The 13,893-nt window shown below is 36.3% G+C and overlaps 1 long non-coding RNA gene across 1 annotated transcript; it reads left to right on the top strand.

Annotated features, from left to right (window-relative positions):
• The first annotated feature begins 10,495 nt into the window (after positions 1–10,495).
• Positions 10,496–11,428, top strand: LOC130472509 (uncharacterized). The gene is made up of 4 exons (XR_008932968.1): positions 10,496–10,548; positions 10,644–10,719; positions 10,812–10,976; positions 11,323–11,428. It is a non-coding gene; the product is annotated as an uncharacterized lncRNA (long non-coding RNA).
• The last annotated feature ends 2,465 nt before the right edge of the window (positions 11,429–13,893 follow it).

The raw sequence follows: 13,893 nt of genomic DNA, 5'->3' as shown, positions 1-13,893 counted from the left end.
TTCCGGAATCGGAAATGTTAAATATTGTTCGTATCGGAAATGAATTCCGGAATCGGAAATTTAATCGGAAGCGTATCGTACGAATAAAGCATCGGACGAGGCCTGCCGGACGAGGCCCAACACGAAGCCAGGCCATCGCCCAGCAAGCCAAGCGCGCCGCACAAACAGCCACGCCAGGCCCAGCGCAAGGCCAGGCCCAGCAGGCCGTGGCAGCGCGCACAGCGCGTGCAGCGCGCGCGGGAGCTGCGTGGGCTTGCAGCTCGCGCAGGCCTCGCTGCGTGGGCTGCTGCTCGTGCGCACGCATGGGCGGCCCATCGTGGCTGCCGTGTGTGCGTGCGTAAGTGTTTGTGTTCGTGCACGTTTCCTAAAACGTGCAGAGTTCGGTTAATGATTAAATTCCTAATTCTATTTGATAAATTAATTAAATTAGAGTTCTTGTAGGATTCTAGGTTTAATCAATTTGTATCTGAATAGGATTCCAATTCCCTTTCCATACCCCTATAAATATGTGGCCAGGGTTCACAATTTATAACGAGTTTAAAAAGTATTCAAAGTGAGTTTTTGAGAGAAAAATTCAGCCACACATCTTGCTCAAAAGTGCCGAAAATTCTAGTACCTTAAGGGCGATTCTAGTTGGTCAATCTTAAGGCGGATCCGGACATGCTGTGGACTATCTACGGAGGGACGACACTTGGAGTCCTAAAGACTTGTTCTGGTTCGGTTCGGGCGCAGCTAGGGAGGGCACGCAACAAAGAGTATGCATCTAAATTATGCTATATGATTATGTGTAAATAATATGTAATCCTGGGTTAATGGTTGTTTCCGCATGATTTATGTAATATCATATGTATCATAACCTAACAGTGGTATCACGAGCCCCTTATTATTTTCATAATCTAAATTGCATGAACATGGTTAAATATTACAAATTTGCAAGAATTAAAAGGGGTGATTAATTTTCGTAATTGTTAATTAATTGCAAATTGCATTTATTTAATCATACGTACGCAGTTTTTCGGCAGTTTCTTCGTTACTCATCCAAATCGAGTGATTTTTGTGTCAATTTCGCATGTAAAAGGCATTCTAAAATTTTGACAAAAATAATAATTTCTGCCGAACCCAGAATTATCAAATTCGAAGCCTAACTATGACTTTTCGAAGGTTTTAGTTTTTCGAATGCAAAATTTCGTAAATTTAAGATGTTAAATTAAATATTTGCGATTCTTGTTGATAAATCTTGAATTTTTATGACCTAGACTTGAATCCATGTAAATCGGAAATCAATTGAATAATAAATTTTCGATTTTTCGCCCTAAAATTATGAAATTAATAATATTTATTAATTTGTCATTAATTTTATAAATTTTAAATTTTTTATGCGATTCGTTCATATAACTTGCACGCACAAAGCAATGGACGCTTCGTGTTACCCTTAAGGGGTGTTGTATAGTGCGGGCATGCGACGACGAGCAAGGGAGCTCGTCGCCCGTGCGGCACGAATGCAATGAGCAAGGCATGGTGCACGTGCACAAGGCAGCAGCCCTGCCTTGTGTCGTGGGCCACGAGCAATGGACGAATGGGCATGGGCGAAGGGCGAGCCAAGGCAGTCGCGTGTGGGCAGCAAGCGAGCTGCGCCACAACGCGCACTGCCTCGCGCAAGAGCGCGCAGCGAGCGCAAGCTCGCGTGCCACGAGCGCTGCGCCCAGCGTTGCTCGCGCGCACAGCGAGCGATGTCGCGCGCCCAGCGAGCGATGGCTCGCACGCACAGCGAGCGATGTCGCGCGCCCAGCGAGCGATGTCGCGCGCCCAGCGAGCGATGTCGCGCGCCCAGCGAGCGATGTCGCGCGCCCAGCGAGCGATGTCGCGCGCCCAGCGAGCGATGTCGCGCGCCCAGCGAGCGATGGCTCGCACGCACAGCGAGCGATGTCGCGCGCCCAGCGAGCGATGGCTCGCACGCACAGCGAGCGATGTCGCGCGCCCAGCGAGCGATGTCGCGCGCCCAGCGAGCGATGGCTCGCACGCACAGCGAGCGATGTCGCGCGCCCAGCGAGCGATGTCGCGCGCACAGCGAGCGATGGCTCGCGCGCACTGCGAGCGATGGCTCGCGTGCGACGAGCACTGGCGCGCGCGCAGCGTGCGATGGCTTGCGATGGAAATGCAGCAGCTATGCGACAAGCGCATGGGCTGCGCGCACATGGCCAGCGATGGCTGTGTGCGGGCGGCCCATGGGCGTGCAATGCGTAGGGTGTTTGCGTTACGATTAGATCGTTTTGAATGTTTAATTTGAAAAATTTCAGTTCACGTAATTTTAATTAATTTTAAAATTAATAATTTAAATTATTTTCTTGGATTTTAATTTTGAATATTGTAATTATAATAAATGTTATTTATTCTAATTATTTTACTAAAATTAAAATCATGAATTAATTTAAATACGACTTAAAGTAAATTAAACTTTTTGGATTCAATTATAAATTTATATGAGCTTTAAATTTTAATTAAATTTGTATGTTTCCGGTTAGACTAGAAATACATTTTTATGTTTAAAATTGGTAAAGCATATGAATTTATTGGTTTAAGTGGGAGCGCCTTTTAGTCATAAACTCTTGATTAGGTCTACAAATCCTTAAGGTTAAAACAACTTGATTAGAATTAATAAGGACTGAATAATTGGTAGATTATTGGTGCCCTTGATTAATTGCTGCAAATGTTTACGTGATGCATAATGTGTTTTACTAACCAGCTATGTGGGCCATTCATGATAATGAATGGGTGAATGGTATATATTGTATATGTACTGTTTTGCAGGTTATGAAGTGACTAGTATGGCCCAAATAGGATAGAAAATATGGTCTGCGTACCATTAATTTGAATGTAATTGGTCTAAAGTACCAAAGTTATTTTTCAATTCAAATATGGTCTGCGAACCATCAAATAGTTGTAATTAGTTATAGCTTATCCTATTTGAAGAAAATGGTGCCTCCCACGGAGATTTTCAAGACGGACTTTGAAGTCAAAGCTTCAAGATGAAGTCGGGCCATACTAGATCACAAATATCTTATGCATGTTTTAAGTTATTTATTGCTTTTAAATATGTCTTAAAATGCATGAGATCAAAAGCTTGATTATGTTGCATGATTAAGGATTTTAGTTCACTTAAAATCTAACCAACATAGTAAGAGCTTTAAGTTCCAAACTTAAAAATTGAGTTAAAAGGTGCCATGCCAAAATATACACTTGCTTGGATATCCTTTACATCAATCTAGTAATAGTTTTCGCTCAGCGAGGTGTTACTTATTGGTCCTAAAGGGGCAAGGTACACAAATAATTGTGAGTACATGTTAGTTTTGGTGAAACTCAACGATATAAGTAAGGAGTCCTTTTATGTCGTGGCAAATTCGATAGGTTTACCTAATAAGTTCTTAGACGTACCTATCAACCAAGAATAGTTTCTAGACTATTAGCAAAAGGCTTTTGCTTACCTAAGATGTTCTAGGATTAAGTCGACAAACTGTGCTTAGTTCTTCAATGATTTTAGGATCTTGGAATCATTTTATTCACACCTGCCGGAACACATAATTTGAATAAAATGCTTAATAAACATTGAATTATGCATGTATGCTAGAATTTAAGTTTATTAAGAGAAACTGTGAATGGTTATTTATTTGTTTATTCTTTTCAATTGTAGTTTTTAATATGGCAAACAACAATTCATTCAACATTCGATCAATTCTCGAAAAAGGAGAAGTTGAACGGGAAAAACTTCCTTGACTGGCAAAGGAACTTGCAAATAGTTCTTATGCAGGAAGAAAAGGAGTATGTCCTAGATGAGGCGATGCCCGAAGCTGCAGGCGACGGGGTCACTCAGGCAGCCCTCAATCGTTGGATTGATGCCAACAAGGATGTGAAATGTCTAATGCTCGCCACCATGAGTGCGGATCTGCAGAAAACGTTCATCAACTCAGATGCTTTCACAATCATCAGTGAGTTGAAGAACATGTTCCAAGATCTGGCTCGAGTCGAAAGATTCGAGACTCATAGGCAAATTCTTGAGACCAAACTTAAGAAAGGCGAGCCCGTAAGTCCACATGTTCTCAAAATGATTGGACTCATTGAGAATATGAGTCGGCTGGATCAGCAATTTTCTCAGGAAATGGCTATAGACACCATCCTCCATTCTCTTCATAGCGGGTATGATCAGTTCAAACTGAACTACAGTATGAATAGTCTGGACAAAACGCTCACTGAGCTTCACGGTATGCTGAAGACCGCTGAAAAGACGCTCAAAAGTGATAAGCAGGATGTGCTTATGGTGCGTGGGGGCAAGTTCAAGAAATCTGGAAAGAAGAGGAATGCTAAGAAAGGTGGCAACAAGGCCAGCCCAACTAAGCAAACTGGCGCCAAATCTGCAAAGAGGAAGGTCAGTCAACCCACTTCTGAATCCGAATGCTTCTACTGCAAGAAGAAGGGGCATTGGAAAAGAGATTGCTTGAAGCTAAAGGAAGATCAGAAGAACGGAACAGTCGTTCCATCTTCAGGTATTTTCGTTATAGACTGTATACTTGCTAATTCAACTTCTTGGGTATTAGATACTGGTTGTGGCTCACACTTATGTTCCAATCCACAGGGACTAAGAAGAAGTAGAAAGTTAAGCAAGGGTGAAGTCGACCTACGAGTGGGAAATGGAGCACGGATTGCTGCATTAGCTGTAGGAACTTACTATTTGTCGTTGCCCTCCGGGCTAGTTTTGGAACTGGAAGAATGTTTCCATGTTCCAAGTCTTACTAAAAACATCATTTCAGTTTCTTGCTTAGATGCTAAGGGATTTTCCTTTTTAATAAAAGACAATAGTTGTTCGTTTTATTTTAAAGAGATGTTTTATGGATCTGCTAGATTAGTCAATGGACTTTATTTATTAGATCACGACAAACAAGTATATAACATAAATACCAAAAAGGCCAAAAAGAATGATTCAGATCTCACCTATCTGTGGCATTGTCGATTAGGCCATATAAACTTGAAACGCTTAGAAAGACTTCAAAAGGAAGGAATTCTAGAACCATTTGACTTAGAGGATTATGGTAAATGCGAATCATGTTTACTTGGCAAAATGACAAAGCAACCTTTCTCTAAAGTTGGAGAAAGAGCAAATGAACTATTGGGTTTAATCCATACAGATGTATGTGGACCAATGAGTACAAATGCTAGAGGTGGTTTCAGCTACTTTATCACTTTCACTGATGACTTCAGTAGGTATGGTTATGTCTACCTAATGAAGCATAAGTCTGAATCCTTTGACAAATTCAAGGAATTTCAGAGTGAAGTAGAGAATCAATTAGGCAAGAAGATTAAGGCACTGCGGTCTGATAGAGGCGGTGAATATCTGAGCTATGAATTTGATGACCATCTGAAAGAATGTGGAATTCTATCAGAATTGACTCCTCCTGGAACACCACAATGGAACGGTGTGTCGGAACGGAGGAACAGAACCTTGCTAGACATGGTCAGGTCAATGATGGGTCAGGCCGAACTTCCATTAGAATTTTGGGGACATGCACTAAATACAGCTGCACTCACTATAAATAGAGCTCCGTCTAAAGCTGTCGAAAAGACTCCATACGAATTATGGTTTGGAAAGCCTCCAAATGTGTCTTTTCTTAAGATTTGGGGATGTGAAGTATACGTCAAACGATTAATTTCAGACAAACTTCATCCAAAATCTGACAAATGTATCCTTGTGGGCTATCCAAAGGAAACAAAGGGGTATTACTTCTACAATACATCTGAGAACAAAGTGTTTGTTGCTCGAGATGGTGTCTTTTTGGAGAAGGATCACATTTCCAAAATGACAAGTGGGAGAAAAGTAGACCTCGAAGAAATTCGAGTCGAACAACAAACTCTAGAGAATGCTCAAGATGACATTCAGGATGAAACTCAGAGATCTTTAGAAGAATCTGGTGAGAATCATGGTCAATCTAGAAATGTTACCCCGCGTAGATCGCAAAGATATAGATCTCAACCGGAAAGGTACTTAGGTATTTTGACGAACGAGAGCTATGACGTTCTATTACTTGAAAGTGATGAACCTGCGACTTACAAACAAGCTATGACGAGCCCTAGCTCCAAGCAGTGGCAAGAAGCCATGCAATCTGAATTAGACTCCATGTCTGAAAACCAAGTATGGGATTTGGTCGATTTGCCAGATGGCTACCAAGCCATTGGAAGCAAATGGGTTTTCAAACTGAAAAAGGACAAGGATGGGAAACTTGAAGTTTTCAAAGCTAGATTGGTTGCAAAAGGTTACAGGCAAGTCCACGGTGTGGATTACGATGAAACCTTTTCACCAGTTGCAATGCTAAAGTCTATTCGAATAATGTTAGCAATCGCTGCATATTACGATTACGAAATATGGCAGATGGATGTCAAAACTGCTTTCTTAAACGGCATTTTAACAGAAACTGTGTTTATGACACAACCTGAAGGTTTTGAGGATCCAAAGAATGCTAAAAAGGTATGCAAGCTAAAGAAGTCAATCTACGGATTGAAGCAGGCATCCAGGAGCTGGAATATACGTTTTGATGAAGCAGTCAGTGACTTTGGTTTCATCAAGAACGCAGACGAATCTTGTGTATACAAGAAGGTCAGTGGGAGCAAAATTGCTTTCCTAGTATTATATGTCGACGACATATTACTTATCGGAAATGACATTCCTATGTTGAACTCTGTCAAGATTTGGCTTGGGAAATGTTTTTCGATGAAGGATCTAGGAGAAGCACAGTACATATTGGGCATCAAGATTTACAGAGATAGATCTAAAAAGATGATTGGACTTAGTCAAAGCACTTATATCAATAAGGTGCTTGATAGGTTCAAGATGGCGGACTCCAAGCGAGGCTACCTACCCATGTCTCATGGAATGACTCTAAGCAAGACTCAGTGCCCAAAAACACTTGATGAGCGTAGACGAATGAATGGGATTCCATATGCATCATTGATTGGTTCAATAATGTATGCTATGATATGTACACGCCCGGATGTTGCGTACGCACTCAGTGCTACGAGCAGATACCAGTCAGACCCAGGAGAGGCGCATTGGACTGCTGCCAAGAACATTCTGAAGTACCTGAAAAGGCACAAAGATGACTTCTTGGTCTATGGTGGAGATGATGAATTAATTGTTAAAGGCTATACGGACGCAAGTTTCCAAACCGACAAAGATGATTTTAGATCACAGTCTGGGTTTGTCTTCTGCCTCATCTAAGGAGCAGTAAGCTGGAAAAGTGCTAAGCAAAGCACCATTGCGGATTCTACAACTGAAGCGGAGTACATTGCTGCACATGAAGCAGCAAAGGAAGCTATATGGCTAAGGAAGTTCATAGGTGAACTTGGTGTAGTCCCCTCCATTAAAGGACCAATAGCCCTGTATTGTGATAATAACGGAGCTATTGCACAGGCAAAAGAGCCTAGACACCACCAGAGAGTCAAGCATGTACTTCGTAGATTTCACCTTCTACGAGAGTTCGTTGAAAGAAAAGAAGTCGAGATAAGCAAAATTGGAACTGATGACAACATATCAGATCCATTAACTAAACCTCTGCCGCAGGCGAAGCACAACTCGCACACTGCAGCTATGGGAATCAAGCATATTGGAGAATGGCTTTGATGTCTCTGTTTAATGTTTTAAAGTTTTAGAGTTTAAATCTTTGTAAAACATTATTGGTTAATCATTCACAATAAATGAAAAGAATTCATTTTTCCATTTAATTTGTGGTTTATTAAATGATGAGTCCCTTCAATTTGACGATATATTCAAGATAGACTGTCAGGACCAGTCCTGTGACTAAGAAATGTCTATCAAGTGAACTTGAATGTCAAAGGTTGAAAATGGTCCCTAATCGGAGTTTTCTATAAAATTGGACGCATAGAAAACGTTAGACGATTAGAATGCAAGATGACTAGTAGTTCTGTTTCTTGAACTATGTGGACATGGCAATGTCATAATCATTTGCATAGATACTTACTTTGGGAAGACTAGTATCGGACAAGACCTATGAAACTTTACTGTAAGAGATGAAAGTCTGTCATAAGTAAATTTCATTAAATTATTAGACACTAAATCCTCAATACCTGAGTGATTTGAGATTACTTGTTTGAGAACTGGTTGCTTTGACGTTGACCAACCGTCGCACCGTAAAAGGAGGCTATAAAGGCAACGCTCAGGTAATCACCTATCAAACGAAGTCTAATCTCAAGATCGCAAGATTGGGATTGTCCTCCCATAAATCGGGATGAGATGCTTAAAAGTTGTACAAGGCCACTCGGAGAGCTAGAAACTGTGAAATGCATGGCCGTGCTCGGATGAATCATAGGCTATGATTATCTGTTTATTTGATCAGTTGAACTCTGAAACCGAGGAACACCTCTGGACATAATAAGGATGACAACTCTTACCTTATGTTCAAGAGCAAGCATCGAGCGACAAAGGAATTAGGAAATGCACACTTGTCCCTAAGGACAAGTGGGAGACTGAAGGAAATAATGCCCTTGGTCCAAGTATGCATTCTATGTTAAGTCTAATAAAAGCGGTTCAGTATTAATTAACAAGTTAATAATTCAGTGAGATCAAGTGAGCTGAATGCCTAGCTAGAGGCCGCTTCAGTTCAAGTGGAATTAATGATATTAATCCACAGCTTACTCTTGACTGAACCCGTAGGGTCACACAAATAGTACGTAAACGGATCAAGTATTTAATGGCATTAAATACTCTATCTATGGATATTCGGAACTGACGGATCTTGGTTTCAGTGGGAGCTGAGATCGTCACAGGCAAGAAATGAATACTCCGGAAACGATGATATTACCGGAAACGGAAATATGGATCGTATCGGAAATATAAATATTATCCAAGTCGTAGATGTTGCCGGAAACGGAAACATGGTACGTATCGGAAAATATTATCGGAAATGGAAATATTACCAGAATCGGAAATATTGCCGGAAACGGAAATATTGTCAGAATCGGAAATATTACCGGAATCGGAAAATAATTCCGGAAACGGAAATATTAAATATTTGTTCGAAACGGAAATTAATTCCGGAATCGGAAATGTTAAATATTGTTCGTATCGGAAATGAATTCCGGAATCGGAAATTTAATCGGAAGCGTATCGTACGAATAAAGCATTGGACGAGGCCTGCCGGACGAGGCCCAACACGAAGCCAGGCCATCGCCCAGCAAGCCAAGCGCGCCGCACAAACAGCCACGCCAGGCCCAGCGCAAGGCCAGGCCCAGCAGGCCGTGGCAGCGCGCACAGCGCGCGCAGCTCGCGCAGGCCTCGCTGCGTGGGCTGCTGCTCGTGCGCACGCATGGGCGGCCCATCGTGGCTGCCGTGTGTGCGTGCGTAAGTGTTTGTGTTCGTGCACGTTTCCTAAAACGTGCAGAGTTCGGTTAATGATTAAATTCCTAATTCTATTTGATAAATTAATTAAATTAGAGTTCTTGTAGGATTCTAGGTTTAATCAATTTGTATCTGAATAGGATTCCAATTCCCTTTCCATACCCCTATAAATATGTGGCCAGGGTTCACAATTTATAACGAGTTTAAAAAGTATTCAAAGTGAGTTTTTGAGAGAAAAATTCAGCCACACATCTTGCTCAAAAGTGCCGAAAATTCTAGTACCTTAAGGGCGATTCTAGTTGGTCAATCTTAAGGCGGATCCGGACATGCTGTGGACTATCTACGGAGGGACGACACTTGGAGTCCTAAAGACTTGTTCTGGTTCGGTTCGGGCGCAGCTAGGGAGGGCACGCAACAAAGAGTATGCATCTAAATTATGCTATATGATTATATGTAAATAATATGTAATCCTGGGTTAATGGTTGTTTCCGCATGATTTATGTAATATCATATGTATCATAACCTAACAGAAGGGACTTAAACCACTCCAGTGGCTATGATTGTGTTGTTATACTTGTTTATGCTAATATGTCTGCTTGTTTATGCTAATTTTTTCTTCTGTGATTGTGGTGTTCTTCTTTTTTATGCTAATTTATTCTACTGATATGCTGCTGAGAATACTGACTACCGATTTACTAATATGCTGTTGTGAATATTAATCTGCTGATCTACTTATATGCTGCTGTGAATACTGATCTGCTGCCTTTGCATACTAATCTACTGATCTGCTGATGTGAATACTGATCTTCTCTAAATGCGATTAAATACTGATCTGCTGATGTGAATAATTGTTCTGCTCTAAATGCTTATTAAATACTGATCTACTGATCTAGCTACTAATCAATCTGATGTACTGATTTTCCACCGTTATTTGTTCCTTGAGTGAACTACTGTCAGATTCTGTCAAAATATTACATGTGTTACTCTGATACGGGTGCTTACATACTTAAAAACCTTCTTAATTGAACACATCCATGCACTCGTTGATGCTAGTCAGTCAGTCTATTCTTGTTATTATAATATTACTCTTGAATTTATAGGAACCGAAAAATGCATCCTTGGGGATTTACTTGAAATCATATCGTTAACACGTAAGTGAGCTTAATTAACAACCATTGCTTGACTTTAATTAAATTTTATATGATAATCAATTAATGGTCTTGTCTTAATTTTTGTTTATCTTTAGAGCACTTTTCCAATTTCAAAGTGAAAGGGAGCTTGCCACAAAGTTGATGATGAACACAAAATGGTTAAAAATACAAGTATGCATTTCATATACTTCGTATTATTTTATTGGTTTGATCTGAAAATGTATGGAATATATTACTGATGTTTTTTTTTTTTTGTAGTAAAGGTTTAGAGCTGCAGCAGCTTCTCCTAGCTCTGCATCCCAGTTATGTAAAGGTTTAGAGCTGCAACAGCTTCTCCTACCTAATATTTGTGAATGGAAACTTCATATGGAGTATCTGTTAACTCGAAAGTCAAAAGTCAGAACTTTTGCAGTTTCTCTTGCCTCCTGGTATGGTTTTTCTTAACAAAAAAATATAAAGTACTACTTTTTTTTTTTTACACTGTACTGCATATTTAACATAGTTAAAATGAAAAAAATGGACATATTTTAAATTTAGGGGCCCAATTTTTGTGAATAGCATAGGACCTCTGAAATGTTTAAGACTACCCTGTAAATCAGCAAGGCATTATCCGCAATTCTTTTCCAACGGCATCATAATCTATTCCTATAATGTGAAGTTCAAATTTTTTTCTTCAAGTATGGCACTTATTGTTTATGATAATAGTAATTCTTTTGGGTTTTTTCCCTTTCTATATATGTATGGATACTTATACCCCATTGTTTTACTTTTCAGATTGTCAGTTTCCAAGTTATGACAGAGCAGAATGACGAAGTAAGAACCGAATGAGTGCACCATGTTGTTCAGCGACTGTATAATAGATAGGTTATGTTGAAGGAACCAAAAAACATAAGTCTATTAAATTAATGTATTTACGTAGTTTAATATTTAGAATTTTATTTTATATCTATGTAATCAGTTTTACTAGGGTGACAATTGCAAAAATACTTTTAATGGAGTTTTGGAAATTAATTTTCAACTATTTACTTTTCTTCAATATATGGTGCTATTGTGTGGCAATAAATGAAATATTTTTCAGGTATATTTAAAATATATATATATATATATATATATATATATATATATACACACAACCGCTACTATATATATATAAAATATAAATAACTTTGATAGCGCTTCATATACACCCGCTACTATAAAATAATTTTAAACCTTTAACAGCGTTTCTTTAATAGCGCTTATAAAGTGCTATGAAATAAACATTTGAATTATCCTAACATAACATATGACAGCGCTTTTGAAAAGCACTATTAAAGGTACCTTTTACTTTTAATAGCGGAGCTATCAACAACGCTTCAAGAAGCGCTGTTAAAAGCATTATTAAGCGCTATTAAAAGCATTTTCTGTCGTAGTGACAACCTATTTATAGTTGTTGTATTATGGTTTCTAGATTCTTCTACTCCCCCTCATCATCTAGATTTTTCTTAGGATAATTCTATCCATTTCCTAAGTTTATTCTAGATTATAATTTAGGCCCTGTTCTTTAGAGCTGAACTGAACTGAACTATAATAAATAATAAATAATAAATAATAAATAATAAATAATAAATAATAAATAATAAATAATAAATAATATATAATAAATATAAATAATAAATAATAAATAATAAATAATAATAATAAATAATAATAATAAATAATAAATAATAAATAATAAATAATAAATAATAAATAATAAATAATAAATAATAAATAATAAATAATAAATAATAAATAATAAATAATAAATAATAAATAATAATAATAAATAATAAATAATAAATAATAAATAATAAATAATAAAATAAATAATAAATAATAAATAATAAATAATAAATAATAAATAATAAATAATAATAATAAATAATAAATAATAAATAATAAATAATAAATAATAAATAATAAATAATAAATAATAAATAATAAATAATAAATAATAAATAATAAATAATAAATAATAAATAATAAATAATAAATAATAAATAATAAATAATAAATAATAAATAATAAATAATAAATAATAAATAATAAATAATAAATAATAAATAATAAATAATAAATAATAAATAATAAATAATAAATAATAAATAATAAATAATAATAATAAATAATAAATAATAAATAATAAATAATAAATAATAAATAATAAATAATAAATAATAAATAATAAATAATAAATAATAAATAATAAATAATAAATAATAAATAATAAATAATAAATAATAAATAATAAATAATAAATAATAAATGTTAACTAATAACTAAATAATAAATATTAATTAATAACTAAATAACTATATAGTAAATAATAATAATAATCTGTAATTGATTACTAAATAGTTACAATAAATGATAAATATTAATAATAATAATTCATAGTTAATAACTACTCCCTCCATTCCTTTTTGATCTTCCTGTTTCTATAAATGTCGTTCCTATTTGATCTTCCTGTTTCTATTTTTGGACATTACTTTTTACCATAAATTTCCCCACCATCCCTTATTTAATTCATTCACATTTCCCCATCCATCCACCCAACCCCACTTTTATGATTTTTTATTACCATATCTTCTCTCTCCTTCATTTCTTTATTACTTTTCTTCATTTATTTATTATTTTCTCTTATACCCAATCATTACTCTTACACGCAATCAATACAAGATTCCATTTTCTTATTTTCCACCCCAAACACCAAACAGGAAAATCATTTAGGAATGGAGGGAGTAATAACTAAATAATTAATAACTAATAATCCGTAACTAATTAATAAAAATAATAATAAATTATATTAATTATTAATAAATACTCCAAATTAGTTATAAAATAATAATAATAAGTAATATAATAACATAAATATAAATATAAATAATAATTAATATAATAATATAGTAATATACATATAAATAATAAGTCATACAATAATATAAATAATAATTTAAGTAATATTAATAATAATAATAATAATAATATTTTTATTATTATTATTAAATTGAATTGAATTAAATTAAACTAAATTGAACTGAACTGAACTGAACTAAACTGAACTGAACTAAACTGCCAAATAAGTCATGAAACTGAAATTAAGCCAAAAAGAACAGGGCCTACAATCATAGTTCTAGATTTTTCTACACAATACATTTCACTACTAAATTTTTACAAACATATTATCTAGATTTTCCTAGATTAATATTTTAACATGCTAGCGCACAGTCTAACAACTAGTAACTACAAAACCTATATTCAAAGGTTTTGTAAAGTTAAAAAAAAATAGTGTCGTATTACAAACGAATATGCAATTTTCGGGTA

The sequence above is a fragment of the Spinacia oleracea genome, chromosome 4 (assembly GCF_020520425.1).
Source record: "Spinacia oleracea cultivar Varoflay chromosome 4, BTI_SOV_V1, whole genome shotgun sequence".
NCBI classification, from domain to species: Eukaryota; Viridiplantae; Streptophyta; class Magnoliopsida; order Caryophyllales; family Amaranthaceae; genus Spinacia; species Spinacia oleracea.
This window is presented reverse-complemented; position numbering and strand designations above follow the sequence as displayed.